This window comes from Crinia signifera, chromosome 2 (assembly GCF_055691185.1).
Source record: "Crinia signifera chromosome 2, ASM5569118v1, whole genome shotgun sequence".
Taxonomy (NCBI): domain Eukaryota; kingdom Metazoa; phylum Chordata; class Amphibia; order Anura; family Myobatrachidae; genus Crinia; species Crinia signifera.
Genome location: NC_139218.1, coordinates 73,886,878 through 73,910,552, shown reverse-complemented (window position 1 = coordinate 73,910,552; position 23,675 = coordinate 73,886,878). Strand labels below are relative to the sequence as shown.

General features: G+C 48.3%; 1 long non-coding RNA gene across 1 annotated transcript; it reads left to right on the top strand.

Annotated features, from left to right (window-relative positions):
* Positions 1–15,710: 15,710 nt before the first annotated feature.
* LOC146058764 (uncharacterized) lies at positions 15,711–22,758 on the top strand. Its single transcript, XR_014469944.1, has 3 exons — positions 15,711–15,827; positions 21,395–21,512; positions 22,634–22,758. It is a non-coding gene; the product is annotated as an uncharacterized LOC146058764 (long non-coding RNA).
* Positions 22,759–23,675: the final 917 nt, after the last annotated feature.

The window sequence follows — 23,675 nt, the reverse complement described above, 5'->3', positions numbered from 1 at the left end:
GTACGTGGACGGTGATCGTAAATGCGCCTACAAAACATCCGCCTGTTTTTGACCCAAAATGCACAGTGCGTTCGCCAATCGAGCGGTTGTAGCACCGTACATTTTTGGTGCACACCCCCGTGTACGCCCATGTTTACGCCCAGTTTCCCTTATTATTCCGGTTGCTCCCCTAAAAAAGCCCCCATGCCGCCCACAATGTCCTTACTCTTGCGAAAAGGTTTTTACGCACGGAGAGACCCGTCCGTGAGCGGTGTGAGGTCGCCGCACCTGCACATTGCGAAAGCTACACATGCGCAGATGAAAAAAAAAACCCGGTCCGCCTATTTACGGTCCCACCGTAGCGAGCAGAATAAGGGCCCAGAGTAACACCTTGTGCATTTAAATGAGCAGTTTGCATTAGCTACCTACCAAAGAACCAGTGGTCGCCATCAGGATATCGCCTGCTCTTGCTAAAATAGAGCAAATCAATCTACAATATTTCAGCTGCATATCAACTATTGGAGGGTATTTGCCAACAATCCCGTTATCCAGAAAACATCAGTGGAGCAATTTCCCAATTGATAGTATGAAATAATTTCCTGTTATGGATAATTCTGTGACATTTGACTTAGAAATCCTGCAATATACCACTTGATGTCACACATGTGACACGTCCCCCATCCTTTATTTTTAATTTTTATGTATTTGGTTGTATATTATCTTCAGTTATTATATTGATTTTTACATTTATCTTAATTAGAGTTAATAAACTATTATTTTATATTACTGTCTAAACTATAATCATTCAGCCAGCGCTGGCATACTTGGCATTAACCCTCTTTGATGACTGCAGGTACGCAAGATTCTTATGGTCTGTGAGAATGGTCACCTAAAACTTAGCTCTCTCCTGCCAATGCCTCCAATCCTCAAGTGCAGACTTAATGGCCAGGAGTTCCCTGTTACCGACATCGTAATTACACTCGGCTGAGGAGAACTTTCTTGAAAAGAAAGCACACGGATGCAGGAGACCGTCTTCCTTATCCACCTGGGAGAGGACGGCTCCAATCCCAATCACCGGAGCATCCACTTCTAGGATGAAGGGAAGATCCGGGATAGGATGGCGTAATATCTTGGCAGAGATGAAGGCTAACTTTAACCTCTTGAATGCTTCCACAGCGGAAGCAGGCCAACAAGAAAGATCCGCCCCCTTCTTGGTCAAAGCTACAATGGGCACCACTATGGAGTATATTCGCCCTTTGGACAGCTTGGCATGGGGAAGGAGAGTTATAGCACAATCGTAATGCCGATGAGGTGGCAAGGTATTGGCCTCCTTTTTAGACAAAACATCAAAAAATGAGGCATACTGTACTGGAAGACCTGGGGTCATAGGAGTGACCACGCGAACAGGGAGGTCGAGACAATTTGACATACACTGTTTTCCCCATTGTATCAACTCTCCCGTCTCTCAATCAAATCCGGGGTTATGTGTTCTTAACCATGGTAAGCCTAAGACTACTGGGGCTATAGGACAATGAACGACATAATTATTAAGATTATTTTCCTGTATGATTAACCCCAATGCTTAACTCAAGAGGTATAGTGCGATGAGTTATAGAACCCCTAGGCAAATGGTTACCGTCTAAGCCACAGACCGAGATCCCCGAAGAGAGTGAAATGAGAGGAATCTTATGATCATGAACCACCTCTAGATCAATGAAACTCCCCGCCGCCCCACTGTCCACAAAAGCTTGACATTCCCAACTATGTATCCACAATCAAGACAAATCGGAAGTAATTAAGAGTTATTGGGGGGTACTACTGATAGGCCTGAAAGGATGTCCCCCTGCACCATCAGGCATTGGAGTTTCCCTGATGCTCTGGACAGGCATTCACCAGATGTCCTCAGCCCCCACAATAGAGACAGAGTCCCAGTGAACACCAACAAGCCTTCTTTTGGGAAGACAAACGGGTCACCCCGAGCTGCATGGGTTCCCCAAGGTCAACACACTGTTCCTCAGGAGTACTGGCACTCTGGGCACGTAGCGAACTCCGCTCCGAGCGTCTCTCTCGGAGCCGCCGGTCGATGCGAATAACCAGCTGCATGAGCTCGTCCAGTGAACTCAGAGCTGGATATTGCACCAGAGAATCCTTGATATGATCCACCAGGCCTAGCCGAAACTGACTTCGCAGCGCTGGGTCATTCCAGCCAGAGTCATTGGTGAAATGTCGGAATTCAGAGCAATAGACCTCTGCCATATGACGGCCCTGTTTAAGGGACCGGAGGTGGGTCTCAGCTCAGGCTGCCTTATCCAGGTCATCATACAGGATGCCCCTTGCTTGAAAGAAGGAATCCACAATACGGAGGGCTGGACTGCCTGCCCTCAGACCAAACGCCCACATCTGTGGATCCCCCTGGAGGAGGGAAATTATTAAACCCACTCTCTGAACTTCAGAGCCAGAGGAGAGGGGCCGCAACCGAAAATACAGTTTGCATCTCTCCCTAAAGTAAAAAAAACTGATTCCTATCCCCAGTGAATCAATCAGGAAGATTCATTTTAGGTTCCTTGACCGGAGCAGACATTACCGGCACAGTCCTCGTAACCTTTTCTTGCAACTCCACCCTTAAAGTGAGGTCTTAAATTTGCTGGGTTAAAAGGTGGATCTGGTCAGCAAATATCTGATTCCCTGGATTGGGATCCATAATGAAAACTGACAGGGAAGGAAAGGGCTTTTTGGCTGGTTATAATGTTATGACTCTGGGGAAAACCACAGAACCAGAACCCTAACTCCGTTGCCTCTAGCCATGGTCGGCTGGCGCGTGCCGCCAGCTCTTATGTAGGTCTTATGTAGGACAACGCATCCGTCGAGGTGGAGAGATGGCAAGAGGTGAAACTAACTAATGACCACACAGGACGGGATACCCCCAGAGTCTCCAGGGGAGCAACAATGCTCAAACGGTGACACACTAATACAAACGACCAGGTGTAACAATACACAAGAAAATATTGGGGGTTAGTGCTGAGCTTTGCCCTGGTGTGTGTAAAATTAAACATAAATTGTATCTGACACAGTGATGCAATATAACAATGCTTTTACTGAGAAGTATCGAAAATGAATAAAATACAAGCAAGGTTGTAACACAATGATTGTAGTCTGCAACAGTGGTTTAAATGATATAAATACTTCTAGACAACTTTCTCCCCAAAAAGCTTGCGCACCGGGCTTGCTGCCCGTCTTGCCAAGGTGATTGGGGGTAAGCAGGGCGATTCCTTTGTTCAAAGTAAATTGTCCCAAAAGTTTGGTTGATGGTATTGCAAATGCAGAAAGTCTCTGTCTGAGTGCGGCGTCCCGCTGCTCAGGCAAATGTCAAGATTCGGGTACCCCTTTAAACTTGCCACGGTGTGGGTGCGGGGTGCGGGTTTTCGGAAGCGTTTACTGGTGGTGCAGCCTAGGGTGTGCCAGTGTGCAGTCAGCCTGTCAAACATGTTACCGCCGCACGCGTGTGGTGCCCAGAGCGTGTAACGGTCCCGGTGTCTTAGGTGTGTGCACTGGAGCGGGTGACAGGATCACCTCACCTTAACCGATAGTTTCGGTGTGTGCGTGGTGTCCCGCCGCCCGACTGGGAGCCCTCCTGCCTCTCGTGCAGTAACAAAACACAAGATGATACTGTAATAATAATTGCTGAGAGGCAACAATGCACAAAGAGATGACACCAAAAGATCAAAGAATAACAAGGATAGCAACTCCTGACTTATCTCTAAAGATGGTAACGGAGACCAGCACAGGAGCTCCTCCAGGCGGAAAGACAGAACAGCTGCAAGACTGCGAGCAAGTGCAGGCACAGGGCTGGACTGGAACTGTGGACGCTGCTGACAGGCTTGACTTGGAATCGGGAACACTCTAGACCACTGGTGGCCAACCTGTGGCTCTTGAGCCTCATGCGGCTCTCCCCCTTGTAAAGTGCGGCTCCTGCTCCCACTGCTGCCCGCCGCCCACCGTCTGTCCCAGTCCCCCCTGCTGCCGGTTCCCTGAATCCCTTCTCCTTCTGAGGGGAGGAGAGCGCGCATCTCTCCTACCCCTTACTGTGCATCCTTGTGACTGGGCCGTCCGCCAATCAGAGCTCGTGGGCCAGCAGCCAATCAGGAGCTGGCCAGTGAGCTTTGATTGGTGGGCAGCCCAGTCACAGGGAAGTGAGGGGGAAGGAGACGCGCGGTGTGCTGTGCTCTCCTCCCATCGGTGACATGACAGGAGGACTGCAGGGGGACACCAGACTGTCCTCTCCCCGCCTGGTAGCAGCAGCAACAACGGTGAGTGCTGCTGCTGGGAAATTTGCACTGTGGAGGCATAGCAGTTTGTGGCACTGTGGGGGCATATCAGTTTGTGGCACTGTGGGGGCATAGCAGTTTGTGGCACTGTGGGGGCATAGCAGTTTGTGTCACTGTGGGGGCATACCAGCTTTTTGGCACTGTGGGGGCATACCCGGCACCGTGTGGTGCATACCTGGCACCGTGGGGGGCATATGTGTATCTGGCACTATTGGGGGCATATGTATATATGGCACTGCACTATTGGAGGCATATTTGTATCACAACCACCCAAGGGGTCAAAATAGACTACGCCCCTGCGCATGATGTCGGCTCTTTAGCTTGACTACCAATATTTTTCGGCTCTTTACCTCTGACTGGTTGGCCACCCCTGCTCTAGACAGTACAAAGGCACCAAGAACTATAACCGCGGCAGCGTCTAACAAAATGTAATAAAAACATTTATACATACCAATGTCACATGGAATAATAACCATCGCAATCCCTCCTCGTTCTACTAATTCTTTTTATCCAGATGCACTGAATTGCATTTTAGGAGAAAATATCTAAGGGGTAAATTTACTTAAATTTTCTTATTTATTTATTTATTTACCACCTTCTAAAAGATAATACAGTGGATAGAATCTGATTATATGCAGCATCCCATCTTCAATAGAACTCCCATCTTAGTAAAAGTTGAAATGATTGACGAGTTTAGTGGTAGTTATACCCCTTTCACACCACACAAATATAGTAGCTCGGGTCGACCCAAGTCGGGGTGCATTGTAAAAGGGCCATGTCAAATATACCAGGTCAAGCAGCCCGGCAATCCGACAAGGGATAAAAGCACCCAGGGTGCTGGGCAGTGTCAATGGGTAACCCGGGACGAGCGCACCAGGTCCCATTCACTTCTATGGAGGACGCAGCAGCGTCCTCTCAGTGCTGCCTCCTCACCCGCCCCAGCCTGATACAACGCCGTCCACCCCGCCGTCCAGATGACATCAGCGACATAGCAATAAAGCGAGTCACTGTGAGCAGCAAACAGCTCAAATGCTCCGTCACTCCTGGGACGGACCTGTGTCCAAATCCTGGCTGCGACCCGGCATTTGCGATGTGAAAGGGGTATTAGCAGAACTTTGACATTTTTACATTTCTGCCATGCATATTTTCAGGTAGACTTCCAATGATAGGTTCATCACCCTTTTATGGGGACAGTTTGCTATTTACTTGACAATCGCATTACTGCAAGAAGAACAATACTCAGCGCAGACTCGCTTTTCATGCCTTCATTTCTGTGCCTTACGGTTTTTGCAGATTGTTTGTAAGCTTATATTTTCATACTTGTCTTTTTACAGTAAATATATTCAGTGCTTCTGGCTGATAGTGAGTTAACCCGCTGTACTGTATGTCCTTCATATGTAAATAAGCTTGTGCATTAGTCCTGAATTACTGTAGTTCTCCACATAGCTTTTCACAGTTTGTTGTAGCAACCAATGTTCCTGTTCTATGAATATACAAAACTGAGGAAGACATGGCAGCAGGTTCAGCAGGTCTCCCGTGGCTTGAGGAAACAAGGCAGCAGATTCAAAATCTACAGGTAAAGGAAGATTCAAAACAATGTAAACTGACAATTTACAACTGCTCTGGGCAGCACGGATGGTGTAATGGTTAGCATTACTGCCTCACAGCACTGAGGTCATGGGTTTCATTCCTACCATGGCCCTAACCGTTCGGAGTTTGTATATTCTCCCTGTGCTTCCGTGGGTTTACACTGGGTACTGCAGTTTCCTCCCACAATAAAAATTAGACTAATGGGTTAATTAATTGGCACCCAACAAAAATTAACCCTAGAATGTCTGTGTGTGTGTGTGTACATGTGGTAGGGAATATCGATTGTAAGCTCCACTGGTGCAGGGACTGCTGTGAATGTTCAATTATGCTCTGTAAAGCGCTGCGGAATACGTGTGTGCGCTATATAATAACTGATAACAAATCAAATAAGAAATAATAATGTTATTCTACAAAATTATATCTGCAAATGCAGCTTTTTTTTACATTTTCCCTAAAAAGTGCACTGTGAATCATTTTGGAACTGCAAGAATAATAGTGATTTATTAAGAGTTATTTATCTAATACACACAAGTAACATAGTGGTGGTAGCAGCGGCGTTGGGAGGTGGCGGAGTATAGATGCACATAATCAGATTATTTTTTATTTGTGAAAAAAAACAGATTTGGTTGCAGAGTTTCATCTCAGGGACTGGCATTAATTGCAAGCTTTGTCCGATGCAACTATCAGTTATCTCAATTGTGGATTGGGCAAATTTTATCACAGCACACCTGCATTCTCAGATAACGGATGGTGATATTTTATCAGAAGCCAGTTAGTCTCACAGTAAAGCTGGGTACACATATATACAATCCAACCGTTTGGCTGACTGTACTCCCGTCGGACCGTCCACAAACAACAGCCGATCACGCGCGTACACACCTGTACAATTTTACTTGCGACGTCCGATGTACTCCCGTCCAAACAGTCGCAAGAAAAAGATTGTACCACCGTACACACTCTCTCGATTTGGGCTTTTGACACGATATATATGAACAAAATTATCATAATGGGCTGGGTTAAGGGCATACCAAAACAAAGAGGCGTGAGTACAGAACCTAAACAAAAGTGACGGGGTACGCGTCTACTAAACTTCAGTATAGAAATGCCGGTCTGGTCCCGCAGTTAAATTTGAGAGGCACAAGCAGACAGACAATAGCCCTTAAAATGGCCAAGGATAATACAAGGCACAGTTGCTAATATTTCAATATGCATTACATAATGTGACACACACGGAGCACCAAACTTCTATAAAGCCGGGTATGCGACTAGTCAGTTTGCGGTAGTCACCCTGCCAAACGTCTATAAAGCCGGGTATGCGAGTATAGTCAGTTTGCGGTAGTCACCCTGTAGTCGCATACCCGGCTTTATAGCAGTTTGGCAGGGTGACTACCGCAAACTGACAAGTCGCATACCCGGCTTTATAGAAATAATGAACTACAATAGTTACAATATAAGTACATAGATTGCATTCATGAAGTTGTAATGGCTGGACGAACATGCATATTAGATGTAAATGTGTAGCAGCAAATGATATCAGAAATAAAAAGGGGAGATTTATGAGGTGAATATACTGAACACAGTTTATTTAATCAGTAATAGTGCAATGTTACAATGTTGTCAAAACAAGTCTAGATGGTAACAATTGGAAGCAACACATGTAACAATGTTAGATAAAAGGGTATGTGCACATATAATGTCTGAAAATGGTGAATGTTAATGTGGCTATTACAAAACAATATGCATTACATAATGTGACACACACTATAAAGCCGGGTATGCGAGTATAGTCAGTTTGCGGTAGTCACCCTGTAGTCGCATACCCGGCTTTATAGCAGTTTGTTCTGAACATGAATTTCCCAGACATGGTACACATTGGGCCTTATTCTGATCGGTGCGGATTTCGCCGCATGCGGTCGTCCAGCCGATGGTTATCGTCTGCGCATGTGCAGAATTCGCCGCACGTATTCCTTACACGCCGCACAGGGGGCGTAGTGGGGCGTGAGGGGCTACTTAGCCTCATTACCCTATGCATACGCCCCGCGTTTCATGGGCGTTCCCATGCAAACGCGGGGCGTATGCATAGTAATGAAGCCGTGACGCGTGTGTAGGGGGCGGGCATCTGACATCGCCGGATGTCAGCTGCCCACCCCCATACATGATTTCACACGGACAAGTGTCCGTGTGGTCTTGGGTGGCGGGACCTAGTGGAGCGTGCGGCCCTGCATTCGATGTTCGGCGACCATCGAATGCAGGGGCTGCTCCCAAGACGGAGGAGGCGTATCCCCGTCCACTTTCATGCGGATCGCCACATATCCGCGTACGGACGGAGGTGGCGATCCGTATGGAAGGCGGGGATTCGCCTGCACGGTCGTGGCCGCATATTCTGATCGGGCCGCACCGATCAGAATAAGGGCCATTATGTTACTCTGTGGTATCATGGGCAGCTTCTCATACCTCTTCACCCTGATGATCTGGTCCCTCATGGGCTTGATGTTCTGGAAGCTCTGCTGTTTCACCAGCATTTATGAATAGGCGCCTGCAGGGAGAGGAGAGCATCCCTGCGATGTGCTCTGCTGGCTGCATGAACAGTCAGTCAGACTGAGCTGCGCAGAGGGGAGAGTATCCCCCATTAAAATATATGTGGAGTGCTGGGGAAATGGAGGTTTCTCCCTATACCCGCTGTGTGCGGCCCGTCAGTCATACATGACGTCAATAATCTGCTAATCCTGGCTGTTCTGCAGTAGCATTACACCGTCTAGGGTATACTGTAGCATACACTCCTATACAATTGTCCACTGCTCACTGATATAAGGTGATGGGGCCAAGGACGGTCAGTGGTAGGTTTTTTAGGGAAAACTGTTTTACATAGCAGCTGTCCCCATTTTAATTGATCCAAAATACTGTATCCATCCACACAATGTGAAGCAAGTCTTATACCAAAGCACCAGGGAACAGCAGAATGACACAAAAATGTTGTGAGTCCTATTTATCAAGCGCTGAGAAGTTCCCTTACCCCCAAAACAATGCCATCTTTAGATAATTATCCATTGTAGGATATTAGCTACCTTTTTCGCAAATTGTTTGCTGGAGAAGGATTTTTTGCTTCTTCCCTGGCATACGCTACCTGACTTATCACTGCGCCAATTACAGCTAGTTCTCAGTTGCGTCCAAGGGCAAAACAAACTGCCGGTGTACTATATTCTGCACATGGGTACCATTAAGACTGCAGAGGTCATTACTTATATGTCCAGGGTCTCCAGCACCGAGGGCGACGAGTCCACCTCGATCTCCTTCCTGTGGAAGTCCTCAATGGTGGGGTCATACTTCTCTGTGAATGATCCGGTCAGAAACTGGACAGTGAGGGCGTCTAGGGTCTGTGTCCCGTCTAGCGTTTAAAAGGTGCTCTGTTCTTAACATGAATTTCTCAGACATGGTACACATTATGTTACACTGTGGCAATGTAATGTGTAACATAATGTGCACCATGTCTGGCAAATTCATGTTCAGAACAGAGCACCTTTTAAACGCTAGACGGGACACATAGTGCTCGGGCATGAGTACCGGAGATGCAGGGTAGCTCGGGCATGAATGGCAGGCTGTAAGCGGTGGGAAGGCAGAGCGGTACCTGGGCAGCTTACACTATGTTGCATCAGCCGGCATTCCTCTGTGCCCCTGCATCCGTGCTGCCTACTCCGCTCCTCCGTCGCTGCACCACGGTCACTGGTGGGTGCTCCACGACTATGGGAACCGGGGCAGCGGCGCTCTCACTGTGACAGGAAGTCTGAGGCGACTGTTTCCCGACTATACGGGCGCCTCCATAGTGTAAGCTGCCCGGGTACCGCTCTGCCTTCCCACCGCTTACAGCCTTCCATTCATGACACGCGCTACAGCTACCGGCTATACTTGTAGGTCCCGCTTGCAGGTCAGAATATGTGTTACCAATAATTGTAGCTGATGCTGTGACTGATCTAGTGTCAGTCCGGTTTGTTCAATAATATATACTGCAGTTATTACTACTATTAGTGGAAGACGCTATTAAATGGCTATAACTCTGTTCAGCGGTTTTCAATATGTGAACAGTCCCGGGTGCACTAGACAGTCAAATATTTCGTGGGTATCGTGTATAAAGGATCCCATGTACCAAGGCAAATTACGTATATTTTATAATGGACGCTTACATTTAGCTGTAATGATTTAACAGCTATGCGGCTTGACACTAAGCAGCATTCAGACAGGTTTGGTAGTATACCCTATCAGTTATCATTAAGCGTAATTTCTGAGGCAAATATTATCACAATTTAATGTTATTATCAAAACGTTCTCATATACAACAGTACATCGATTGTTAAAATAAAAGAAAGAAAAAGGACAACATTTTACTCCTTGATATTGAGCGGCACACATCCACCCACTTCCCTGGGCAGCCACTAGGAAGTATAACCTACTTTCCCAGGTGTCCAAGAGAGTACCCCGAGATTCAACGTAGCAGCTGCTGGGGGTTTATTGGGGGAACTTAATCTAAATTCCTGTTAATGTGGCTATTACAAAACAATATGCATTACATAATGTGACACACACGGAGCACCAAACTGCTATAAAGCCGGGTATGCGACTAGTCAGTTTGCGGTAGTCACCCTGCCAAACTGCTATAAAGCCGGGTATGCGACTACAGGGTGACTACCGCAAACTGACTATACTCGCATACCCGGCTTTATAGCAATTTGGCAGGGTGACTACCGCAAACTGACTAGTCGCATACCCGGCTTTATAGAAGTTTGGTGCTCCGTGTGTGTCACATTATGTAATGCATATTGAAATATTAGCAACTGTGCCTTGTATTATCCTTAAGGGCTATTGTCTGTCTGCTTGTGCCTCTTAAATTCCTTTATGTTGTGACAGCCTGATATATCATGAGCAGCGGAGCCGCGGCTCCGTGAACTATATTTACCCTGTCACCTCCACACATGATTTATTCATGTGTGCGTTCTGAATGCAATGTACTTATTATAGTGTAACTATATCTGTAGGAGAGATCATGTAGCTATGGAACGCCCACATGGGCGTTCCAGCTTTGGCAGTATAGTCGCAAGGTCGGCAGCATATCGATCGAACGTGCGTACACACTGCACTTTTGTTCCGATATGAGGCCGTCCTGTCGGATGAAAATTAAACTGCAAAGAACCATCGACCGACCGAGTATGGACGGTCAAGACAGTTTTTTGCCGTTTATCGCTCGTACGGGACAGTGTACACACATATACAATTGAACGGCTGTCCGACCCAGAACGGAAGAACGGCCCGACAATTGTATATATGTGTACCCAGCTTGGATTGTGGGGAAATCTAGAGAACCAATAACAACACCACACAGATTAGGCCCTGAATGGAATCAAACCTATGAGCTCAGTACTGTGGTGAAGCAATAGTACAACGATAATACAAGTAATAGGGCAATTTACTGGTTGTTGCAAAATACATTTTAAAACAGAATTTAACATTTAATATGTTTACATAGTTGTCCATACACATTGGGGGCGAGATGTACTAAAGGGAAAATGCGGTAAAACCCCCGTTTTACCGCATTTTCCTATGTACTAAAACCCGTTCGCCACGTCACCGCAGGGCAGGGTATCGCCACCTTTGGGTGGCGATACCCTATAGAAGCCTATGGGCTTCTTTTCGCCGCCCGCCGCGTCGCCGCAACCCCGCCGCCTCGCCGACCCCCCCTTTCCCCCCTCCCTTGGGCTTACCTTCTTGCAGGTCCTCCTGGACCCCGGAAGGTAAGCCCTTCCTCCCCCTAGCAACGCAGCCGGACGTCCTTCCGGCTGCAGGGGGAGGAGGAAGCGCCGGGGACAGCTTGCTTAGCTGTCCCCGGCGTGAAAACTGCAGAAGCCGGCAGGGAGGTGACGGAGACCCCCCGCAGACCACAGTACAGGTATCGCGGGGGGCCTCCGTCACCGCATCGCGATGCCAGCCGCATATGTTAGTACATATGCGGCGGCATCGCGGCAGGGGGGGCGCGAAGGGCGGCGATGTATTTTAATACATCCCGCCCTGGATGTTTTTTTTCCTGCGTGTATGAATAACGATTATAGGGAAAACCGATGGGCTGAAAATTGCTCAGTACGTACACACTGAGCGTTTTTCACCCGTTTTTGCGATTTTCCGCGGGGTGGATGGCTTTCCATAGCGGGATGCTTAGGAAAGCCGTCCACTCCCTTGCTCATCTGCTGGTAATACCAGCACATGAACGGCTGGCCCAGCGATGGTGCGGGAAGCGCACATCACCGCTCACCGCTCATCGCTGCCCCGTACACACTGGGAAGCTCTCAAGCCGAAAGTCGCTCAAACGAGTAAACTGAGCGGCTTTCAGCTAAAAGTTGTCCAGTGTGTATGGGCCTTAAAAGTTAATTATCGGGCACAGTATAAGTAAATGTTTACACTCCTATACATATTCCCACGTCCTTGCCCGCAGTGGACAATCCACCTATTATGTTATGTCCATTACATTGAAGATGGAATGTTGCATATAGCAATCAATCAGATTCAACTTTTTTTTAGCACCTTCTAGAAGATAATAGATAGAATCTGATTGGCTGCTATGGGCAACATCCTATCTTTGGGACTCCCTGCCCGGCCTGCTCTACTGAGAAGAGCAGCGGGGAATAGATTCTGTGCCAAACGCACAGCGTCTATTACCGGAGACAGGGGCTGTGGGCATGGCCAGCAGCTCACAGAGCTGCTGACCATGCCCCCACCTCAGCAAAATTGGGCATGGCCTCACGGGAGGGTTTTGATAATAGGCCACGCCACACCCCTTGACCACGAGGTCATGTCCCTAAATTTTGGGTGCAGGACTCACGATTTCAACTTCCCCAAGGTTGAGAGGTATGGCTTAACTGGCGTAATTGTACTAACAAAACATGTACCTTAGTGTGTTTTCTTTGTGTGTTTGAGAATTTAGATGAAAAAATAACATCAGAAGGAATGTTGACAATGATTAAACATTCTCCCTATAGCAGTATATAAAATAAAAATGATATTTACTGGATTTCACTTTCCAACGCAAACAGTAGTCTCGCAGTTTCTCTGTATGCCTTCCCTTAAAGAATAATTTCACTCAAACTCGAAAATTCACATTTGAGTGAATTAACATAACACCGCTGCTTTTCATTTTTAGAAGCTTCACTAAATCTACCTCTAGGTTTTGTAGGATTGAAGTGAGTGTGGCAGTCCACCATCATTGTCCGCACTGCCAGATTAACTATGAAACATAAACATAGTCCTATTATTATTGCCGTATGGTGATGACCATCCACCCAGCTGGCCACATGTCTGCAGTCAGTATTAAAGTGCACTTCTGTCTTCATCAAAAAATTCAGCATTTGTTAAGAGTGTCATTAGCCTACGTGCCCAATTACAGGGCCGCTGAGACACATTGCATGATAACCTTTCTGGGAAACAACTTTGATTGTGAACAGTGGGTCTAATTCAGACCTGATCGCAGGACAAAATGGGCAAAACCATGTGCACTGCAGGTGGGGCAGATGTAACGTGCAGGGAGAGTTAGATTTGGGTGAGTTATTGTGTTTCTGTGCAGGGTAAATACTGTCTGCTTTAATCTTACATTGAAATTTTGATTTAATCTTGAAAACTCCTCAGTCAAATCTAACTCTCTCTGCACATGTTACATCTGCCCCACCTGCAGTGCACATGGTTTTACCCATTTTGAGAACAAATTTGTCCTTAGTCAGGTCTGAATGGGATATGGTCATTGAGTGACCAGCAAGTAGGTCGACAAGCATTAAGTCAAAACCACTAGGTCGACATGCCGGAAGGTCGACATGATTTAAGGTCAGCATGCAGGAATGTTGACATGGGTTAGGTCGACAGGGTCCTTAGGCCAACAGTCAAAAGGTCAACATGGGGTCCACTAGGGCATGGTGGGAGAATAAAATAGTGTGCCGAGCGTAGGGAGGCACCGTGCCCGAAGCATGGCGAGCGTATGCGGTGCTACGTTTCAGTGTCCATGTCGACTATAAAAAAAAACATATCGACCTATTGACTATCGAACTTCCCCCTGTCGACCTTCAGTCATGTTGACCTAGTGGTGTCGACTTAATACTTGTCACCCTACTTGCTGGTGACCCTATGATCCATACCCGTCTGAATTAGGCCCACAAAGTGCCGTGGCACACTCAGTCTAGTTTTGCTCAGCCAGTCTAATTTATCCCAAACATGGGAGGAGTATGAGTAAAAACAAAGGATGAGAAACATGCTCTGGTCCAGGTACAGTAGTTTTGTTGATACATTCTCTAGTTCCATTAACACATACTTACCCAGTCTCCCGAAATGGCTGGGAGGCTCTCAAACATCTGGTGGTGCTTTGAGGGAAAAGGGGTAATGGCTACGATAAAGCAATCGCGCAGCCATGCCATCTCCCTCAGCTTCTTGCTATGCATCCCACCCTCTTCCCGCCTCTTATGTCAAGCCACGCCCCGGCACCTCCCATTGCCTCCATCTTAACTTTGAATGAAGATAAATGCTCATTTTTTTGCTTATTGTTTGTTTTGCAACTTCATAGGAGTGGAGAGAGTTTTCAGACAAATTGTGTGATGCCGTACAGCAGCAAATGAATGAAAGTAGCATTAAATTCTTCAATGATCTGTCAGAAACAGAGAAGTTTTTTGTTCTGGAAAAAGCAGCAAAAGTGCTACACTCAGGTAACCGTTAAGGAATTATCATTATTTCTATCACCGAGAACAGAACTACACACTGTATATATCAGCATACATCCGCATAGCATACAGTATGTGGGCTTTCATGTGCACTCAGAGGCTTGTAAAACATTTAACCGCACAGGGGCGAATTCAGCTGGTGTGAAATCATATCTGTCTCTGCCCCCTTGTGAGATCCCACCTTGCAAATGGTTTAGCTGCATCCGTGAAGCTATAGGCACAATAATTTGATTTACGCTCACCGTCAAATGTTTTTTTGCCTCGGGCCCCTGGTCTTCGCAGCCCCAGTGTAGCTCAGGACTTCCTCGGAGGCAGCGATCAAAACAGCTACTGCTGACCTGTTGCTGACGTCATCCTCCCTCCCCTACCAGGCGTAAGCATGACTGCTTTTTCCCTGACACTCCCAGCATTTTGTTGAGCGCGCCCACCGTTTTTGTGGGCACGCCCATGAAACGTTCGTGATCCACCCCCAGATGGCCACTCCCTGCATTCGGATTGCAAATAGAAAACGCTAATGTGTAGAATGAGCATACATCACCCACTGCTTCCAATAGAAATCATGGGTACTCAGAGTGAGGTAGGGCAAATACAGCTGTCCTGGGTCTTGGCCTGTCTGGGGGGCCTGGGACAGCTTAAGAGGTAGCGCAGCAGTCACCATGTGGGGTTTCACAAGAAACAATGTGCAGAGCGGGGAATAGCAATTAGCCAAGCAAGTACAGAAGTCATCTGATGTGCCAGTGGCCCTGGGTGCTAACGGACTTCAAGTAGGACACATTGGGCCTGATTCAGAGTTTATTGCTAATTAGGGATTGCTAATTAGGGATTTCACAAATTGAGTGATTATCACATGACTGCGCGTGCTTTTCGTACTCATCACGCATGCATGAGCCCCATTAGCGACAGAGAATGCTTATGAATTGTAAATGCAAATCAGAAGGCTGACTGGCAGGAAGCAGGTGCATGGGGGTGTTTGGTGGATCGTAACCGTCCCTTTTCTGGGAGTGTCAGAATAATTTCAATAAATGTTAATAAATAAATATTATACCTTCCAGGCACCATCTACAGTCAACTAACTTCTAGCATCAGCTCCTGTTTGGAACAGAATATACACAGCTATGTTGCTCAGCAACTGCATGATGGTAACATTCTAAGGAGTCAGTCAGATCTGGTGGCTTCTCATATCCAGGATGGAGTCGTGAGTGGAGATTTTTTCTTTTGTGTACACAAATTCATGTAGCAGGTAGTTTCAAGTAGAGAGTTCACATAGTCTTGGATGAACACTCTGGTACTTTATTAGATGGTCACTGCAGTTCAGTGGTGCTCCAGCAATATTTTGTGCAACACAGACATGTGCAACTCAATTACCAGGTCTTGACTTAACCAGGAAGGGAAGGAGCCACCACCTGAACTTCAGTAGGTTAACACTCTCCTCATATGTGGCAGTCTTTCACTCATCATCCCAAATAGGAAGACTGGCACTTCTATTCAAATCATATTAAGATGAAGTAATCCTAGCCAAAAAACATAAAAAATGGCTGGATGTTGCATGAGCCAAGACAAACACAAGATATTCCTGCTAAGTAATACCCAACTATCTCTAATGACCAAGAGGTTCCAAGTCAAACAGCACACAGTGGCAGGGCATGGCACATGGTTCCATATTATGAGGCTGGTGTGCAGACTCTTCTTCACCAAAGTATACACAGATGTCTTTTCCATCATGCCTCGGACCCCATTTTTGTTCAAGGAAGCCAGTGCTCATTGGCAAGAAAATAATGCCAATAAATAAGACTTCAGAAATTTCATCTAAGGGCAATCAGCCTTAAGATCTTTTATGGCAGATCACAATTTGTTAGATGGTAGTGTTTTTTGAGTAATAACAGGTCCCGAAACTTGGATCTTTACATAGGATACGGAGACCAAGGGGGGTATGCAATGTGCCGCCGCTATTTCCGACGTGGGAAATAGCGGTGGCTCCCTATTCAATGCTGTCATTAACGATAGCATTGTTGCGGGATCATGGCAGAACGGGCCCGACGTTCTGCCGATAACGGCCGTGGATTGTCGTTATCCGGGTCGCAGATCGACAATCCAAGGCCGTTTTGTGACCACGCCCCCTTTGTGCCCATCGGCAGGCGGGACATTGAATCCCGCCTGTCGTTATGCGGTCGATCTGACCGCAAACGGGCCAGGATCACGGCTGTCGGAGGGGATCAACAGCCGTGATCCCAGATTGCATACCCCTTCAAAAGGCAAAGTGCAGAGTGGCACACACCATCATCTCCTCTCCCCAAAAAGGGTTGAATGAGCAAATCAAAGACCAAATTAATGTTCATTGTCTTTTTCAACTCAAACGGTGTGGTTCACAAGGAATTTCTACCAACCAAATTGTCAAAGGTGCATTTTACATGGGAGAAAAAGGGTCCTCTGCGTCCCAAGGAGATTGCAACTACCTGGGTTCTCCATCACGACAATGCAACAAGTCACACATTGCTGCAAGTGAGGGAGTTTTTGACTAAGCACAACATGACAATGCTGCCTCAACCATCCTACAGTCCTGATCTTACCCTGGCTAAATTCTTTTTTTCTCTTCGGCCTTAAAGGATACCATTTTTAGATCATAGACAAAGTAGACGTTTGTCACGACAAGGGCACTCAAGAATGTTATTGCCTTCCAGGAGGTGTACCAAGCTTGGCAGACACGCTGGCAATGGTGTATCGATGCTCAAGGGTCATACTTTGCGGATTATTAACCCTATGTTTCTGAATGTTCAATAAATAGTTTTTCCCAGGTTTAGTCTCATTACTTTCTAGACAGACCCTGTATATTACGTGAAGGTTAAATTACTGCATTTACATGTAGCCCACAAATACTGGGAAACTTTTTTTTTACACTGCAATTTAGAATGTAGTTTGGATACACCCGTTTATTTCTAAATGCCCCCCACCTAAAGTACAACATGGTTTTACCAACTTAGAAACAACCCCAATGTCTGTAGTGTTATTGCATTTGTAGCATTTGTAGCAGAAAATGTACTTTATCTTATAAGGGGCCATACTTATCCTTACAGTGGTATTAATTGAGCATTCCACATTTATACTAACATAAATAAATAGAAAGGCATCAAACAAATGTACATGTGCTGTAAACTCATATTACATTAGAGCAGAACCCTTTCATAGAAACCCCCCACCCTTGCAAGTCTCCTATTATATACCAGTGTTTCTTTTACAGTATCTTCTCGCCACAGAAGAATATGTTGATACTAGGTGATTCATCGCGCCCTACGGGCGCTCTTCACACCGGCGTAAGGGGCTACGCCCCTTAATTTGTGAACATTTGTATTGTGAGAAATATGGTTAGAATTGTATGAAAGATGCCCTGTATTGCAGCTTCTGGCAGTGGGTGAGGGTCCAGCGTGGCAGCACAGGAGTACCGGACGGTGGCCCTGAGTCAGTGTCTCCTCCTACTGGGTGGGAGTTAGGGTGCATGAGAGCAGGAGGCTGGGATATGAGGCATGGTAGGGGTATGTGGGCAACACAGCGTCAGCGATTACCCAGTGGTGGAAGTTACGGTTCAGGAGAGCAGGAAGCTGGGTAGTGATAGGGGTGTGTGGGCATACGGGGGACTAAAGAGGGTGGTGGACACTGTGCAGCTTCTGCCAGTGGGTGAGGGTCCAGCGTGGCAGCACAGAAATACAGGAGTCAGTGTCTCCTCCGACTGGGTGGGAGTTAGGGTGCATGAGAGCAGGAGGCTGGGCGGTAAAGCATGATAGGGGAATGTGGGCAACACAGGGTGAGCGGGTCTCCACTGGCGGAAGTTACGGGGCAGGAGAACAGGAGGCAGGGCAGTGTCCTCCCACATTGATGGCAAAAGTATTCAACATCGGCAATAAACCATCGATTATTTGAAAATCATTGATGGTCGATGGGCATCCCTAGAACTGGAGGAGGGTGGGGGACAGTATGCAGCTCCCGGCAGTGGGTGAGCGTCTCCTCCCACTGGGAGGGAGTGAGCGTGCATGAGAGCAGGAGGCTGTATAATAGTGGTATGTGGGCAAGACATTGATAAAAGTTGTGGCGCTGGTGCAGAGGGCAGTGGGGAAACCTGCAGTGCGGCAGCCAGGGCCGGATTTCCCACCTAGGGGCGGTACCTGCTTGTGGTGGTACAGGATCCCCCATTGTCACGGGGGTACGTGAAATGCGGGAGCGGGGGCCGCGGTGGTCCGCTGGGGGGTGGAATTGCCGGAAGGGGGTCTGGGGGGTCTGCAAATTGCGGGAGGGGGGGTGGTGTGTGGGGATCCGCGGTAAGCGGGAGGGGGCGGGGGTCCGCAAATCGTGGGCAGGGGCGCGGGGGGGCTTGAATCGTGGGGAGGGGGGTCCGCAAATTGCGGGAGGGGGGTTGTCGGGGTTAGTGAATTGCGGGAGGGGGGGTTGCGGAGGTCCGTGAATTGGGGGAGGGGCGCGTGGGGTGCCGTGAGTCAAGGGGGGGTGGTGCGGGGGTCCGTGAATCACGGGAGGGGTCATGAATCGCAGGAGGGGGTGGTCGTGGGGGGGCTGCGAATCGCAGGAGGGGGGGTGTGGGGGGTTGCCGTGAATTGCATGAGGGGGGCGTGAATCAAGGGAGGGTGGGCGCAGGGGGGTGGTGCGGGGGTCCGTGAATCGCGGGAGGGGGCATGAATCGCGGGAGGGGGGGTCGTGGGGGGTTCCGAATCGCAAGAAGGGGGGTATGGGGTGTGCCGTGAATTGCGTGAGGGGGGCATGAATCGCGGGAGGGGGGGTCCCCGAATGTGTGAATTACGGGGCGGTGGCAAATCGCGAGAGGTGCCGAGGGGGCCCGCAAATCGCGGGAGGGGGGCGCTACGGGGGGTTTCGTGAATCGCGGGAGGGCGGGTCGTGGGGGGTTGCGAATCGCAGGAAGGGGGGTGTGGGGGGTGCCGTGAATTGCGTGAGGGGGGCATGAATCGCGGAAGGTGGGATCCCCGAATGTGTGAATTAGGGGGCGGTCGCAAATCGCGAGAAGTGCCGAGGGGGCCCGCAAATAGCGGGAGGGGGGCGCTACGGGGGGTTCCGTGAATTGCGGTAGGTGGCGGCGCGAATTGCGGGAGGGGGGGGATGCCGTGAATCGCGGGAGGGGGGGTCGCGGGGGGCCCTTTTAATGCCGGGAGGGGGGGTCGCAGGGGTCCGGCGAATCGCGGGAGGGGAGGATGCAGGGGTCCTGCGAATCGCGGGAGGGGGCTCGCGGGAGGGAGAGGTCGCTGGGGTCCCGCGATTTGCGGGAGGGTCGCGGGGGTCCTGCGTTTCGCGGGAGGGGGTGGTCGCTGAGGTCCAGCGAATCGCGGGAGGGGGTGGTCGGGTCTGGGACGGATATTAGACAGCACTTACATCGACAGCCATTACATCGACACCATTAGTTCGACAGCTCAATAGGTCGACATGGTTTTAGGTCGACATACCATTAGGTCGACATGTCATTATGTCGACAGCTCATTAGGTCGACATGTTTTTAGGTCGACAGAGTCTATGTCGCCAGTCAAAAGGTCGACATGGGTTTTTTCACTGTTTTTTTGGCCGAAATGTCGACACAGTCGACATGGACACAGTTTAAGGTGTACCGCAGCCGCTTGCTATGCTTCGGGCACGGTGCCTCGCTGCGCTCGGCACACTATTTTATTCTCCCACCACGCCCTAGTGGATAGTAGGGCATGAAATACCGCCTGTCGGCACATGTCGGCTCAATAAACAGTGAAAAAACCCATGTCGACCTTTTGACTGTCGACATAGACACTGTCGACCTAATGGCAGTGTCGACCTAAAAACATGTCGACCTAATGAGCTGTCGAACTAATGAGCTGTCGACATAATGACATGTCGACCTAATGGTATGTCGACCTAAAACCATGTCGACCTATTGAGCTGTCGAACTAATGGTGTCGATGTAATGGCTGTCGATGTAAGTGCTGTCTAACAATAGTCCGGATACCGGGGTGGTCGCGGGGGTCCCGCGAATCGCGGGAGGGGGGTCGCGGGGGTCCCGCGAATCACGGGAGGGGGGGTCGCGGGGGTCCCGCGACTCGCGGGAGGGTGGAAAGCGGGGGTCCCGCGAATCGCGGGAGGGGGGGTGCGGGGTCCCGCGAATGGCGGGAGGGGGGGTCACGGGGGTCCCGCAAATCGCGGGAGGGGGGGTCGCGGGGGTCCCGCAAATCGCGGGAGGGGGGGTCGCGGGGGTCCCGCAAATCGCGGGGGGGGGGGGGGGGTTGCGGGGGTCCTGGCAGAGGGTAGGGATGTGCAGGAGTAATGGTGGATGGTGGCTGTGGAGTAATGGTGGATGGTGGGCGTGTACTGTAGCCCTGGCTGGGCGGGGGGAGGTGATGTCAAGGGGGTGGAACGTCATACACATGAAAGTGAAACTGTTCTACACAGGAACGTTCTCCACAGGGGTTGAGTGACAGATCTGGCTAAATATATAAGAGATATAAATAAATTAACTAGTAAAATATAAGCATAAATATTATAAATGCATTATTATTATTATTATTATTATTATTATTATTATCATTATTATTGTTTATTTGCTTCATAAATTCCCATTTATTGTATAACAACTGAGTTAAGAATCTTTGAAAATCACATGACTATAAGGAAAGTACAAAAATGGCTTCCTTCACACTGCATAGCAGACAGGTGCTCTTGTACAGTATATTAAACATTACAGGTTGCTCTTGGATACAAGACATTGAGTGATGCGTATTCTTTCTGTAGATCAATATTCTGGAAACTAGACCGAGCATGAAGGTAAAGCTACGTGCTATGTTTAATCACCCAATACCTTTGGTTTTGAGAACATTAACTTGGAAATTACAACTGTCCAATATAAAAGGTAAAGTTGAAAATTATTTGCTCACAAACCATTTTTTATTTACATTAACATAATTTTAAAGTTACGTAGATTTGTTATCAGTTTGTTTCAGTTTTGTAGAGATGCTGCTAGGTACAAGAGGTGCAAGAGGTACAAGAGGAGCAATTCAGTTGGGTGGTGTACAACAAGTTGTGAATAATCTAGAATTCTACTAACCCCACAATACAGACGGGTGCCGGACGAGGTCCCGACAGTTGGGATCCATACAGGCATTTAACGGACGTCGGTATCCCGACTGTCAAAACACAGACAGACGGGTTCCTGACAGCCACCTGCTATTTACCCTCGTGGGGGTCCACGACCGCCATAGAGGGAGAATAGAATAGGTGGCAAATGCAGCGTGCTACCGTGCCCGCAGCATGGCGAGCCCACAAGGGGCTTTGTTGCGCTCACCATGCCACCACATCGGGCTAATGACTGTCGGGATCCCGACTGTCGGACTCGGACCCCTATACCACACCCAATACAGACACCCTGCATACATGCACAAAGCTGTCCATACTCCTAGAGCTCTGCTCATGTGAAAAAGGCTTCACTGTGAATGTGCAGGCCCCAGGCATGCTCACAGGAGCAGGGCAGCCTTCTCATGATGCAAATCTCTCCCATATGCACCTGACACCTGACACCTCCTCTGTATGCCCCTAATACCTCCCTCATATGCACCTGACACCTCCTCCGTATGCCCCTGACACCTCCCTCATATGCCCCTGACACCTCCCCCATGTGCAACTCATAGCGACTGTAAAGGCTTTAAGCAATCTAATCTAGTCACATTATTGGAACTAGTAAATAATGGTTGCGTTAAGAACAGCCGGATGAGCAGTTCCATTTGGCAGCTTCCACAAAACCATGTTTCAAAATGGATAATGTACCCATTCTGTAAATTACTACAAATGTTACAAGTAATCTTGGAGATCTGTGACCAGTAAAAAAAACCACATCCTACAGGTGATTTGATATAAGATAACTCCTAGGTGACATAACACAAGCTCATTTATAGATTACAGTAGGGATATCTCATACCACATACTATTCAGATGTAATGGTCAGGTAAATCTAATCTCAAATATCTGTTGTTCCAGTGCGGATGGAATATTTGACACAAGTGTCCAGGAACAAAGTCCGCTCTGTACTAGACAGGGAGATAGGGCTGCACTGCGAGGCTCTACTCACTAAGGAACAAACACTGCAGCACCTGAAAGATAACAAGAGTAAGTATTGCATGAGGTCCAGACACTGTGGTATAGCCCCTTACATCCTACATAGATGTGACTATATACACCCATCACTGCATAGATTTTCCTTTTCACTTATTTGTTGTTATGTCTTTAAAAACTGTCATCCATTTTCATATCCTTAGAATCCTTGATCACTGATCTTGGTGGTTAGTTATTATCACAGCAAGCTTACTACAGACAGTGACTACCAACACATAATGGGCCATATTCTAGTTCACTCTTTCTGACAAAATCCTTCTTAGATGGACAAAACCATGTGCACTGCAGGGGGGCAGATGTAACATGTGCAGAGAGAATTAGATTTGGGTGGGGTTTTACTTCAAAATGAGATCTATATTTAAGTGTTAAAATAAAGCAGTCAGTATTTACCCTGCACAGAAACAAAATAACTCACCCAAATCTAATTCTCTCTGCACATTTTACATCTGCCCCACCTGCAGTGCACATGGGCCCTTATTCTGATCGGTGCGGCCGGAGCCGATTATGCGGCCAGGACCGTGCGTGCGAAACCCCGCCTTCCATACGGATCGCCAAATCCGTCCGTATGCGGTAAGAAGCTGTCCGAACGGACCGCACGTGTATTTTTCACGGAATACGCCTCCTCCATCTAAGGGAACCTCCCCCATCATTCGAATGCAGGACCGTGTGCTCCACCAGCACCCGCAACCTCAGACCACACGGACATTTTTCCGTGCAAAAGCAGGGATCTGGGCGGGCAGCTGACATCCGGCGATGTCATATGTCCGCCCCCTACACGTGCGTCACGGCCGCATTACCATACGTACGCCCAGCGTTTTCATGGGAACTCCCATGAAACGCGGGGCGTATGCATATGGTAATGAGCCCAAATAGCCCTTCACGCCCCTCTCCACCCCCTGTTCGGAGT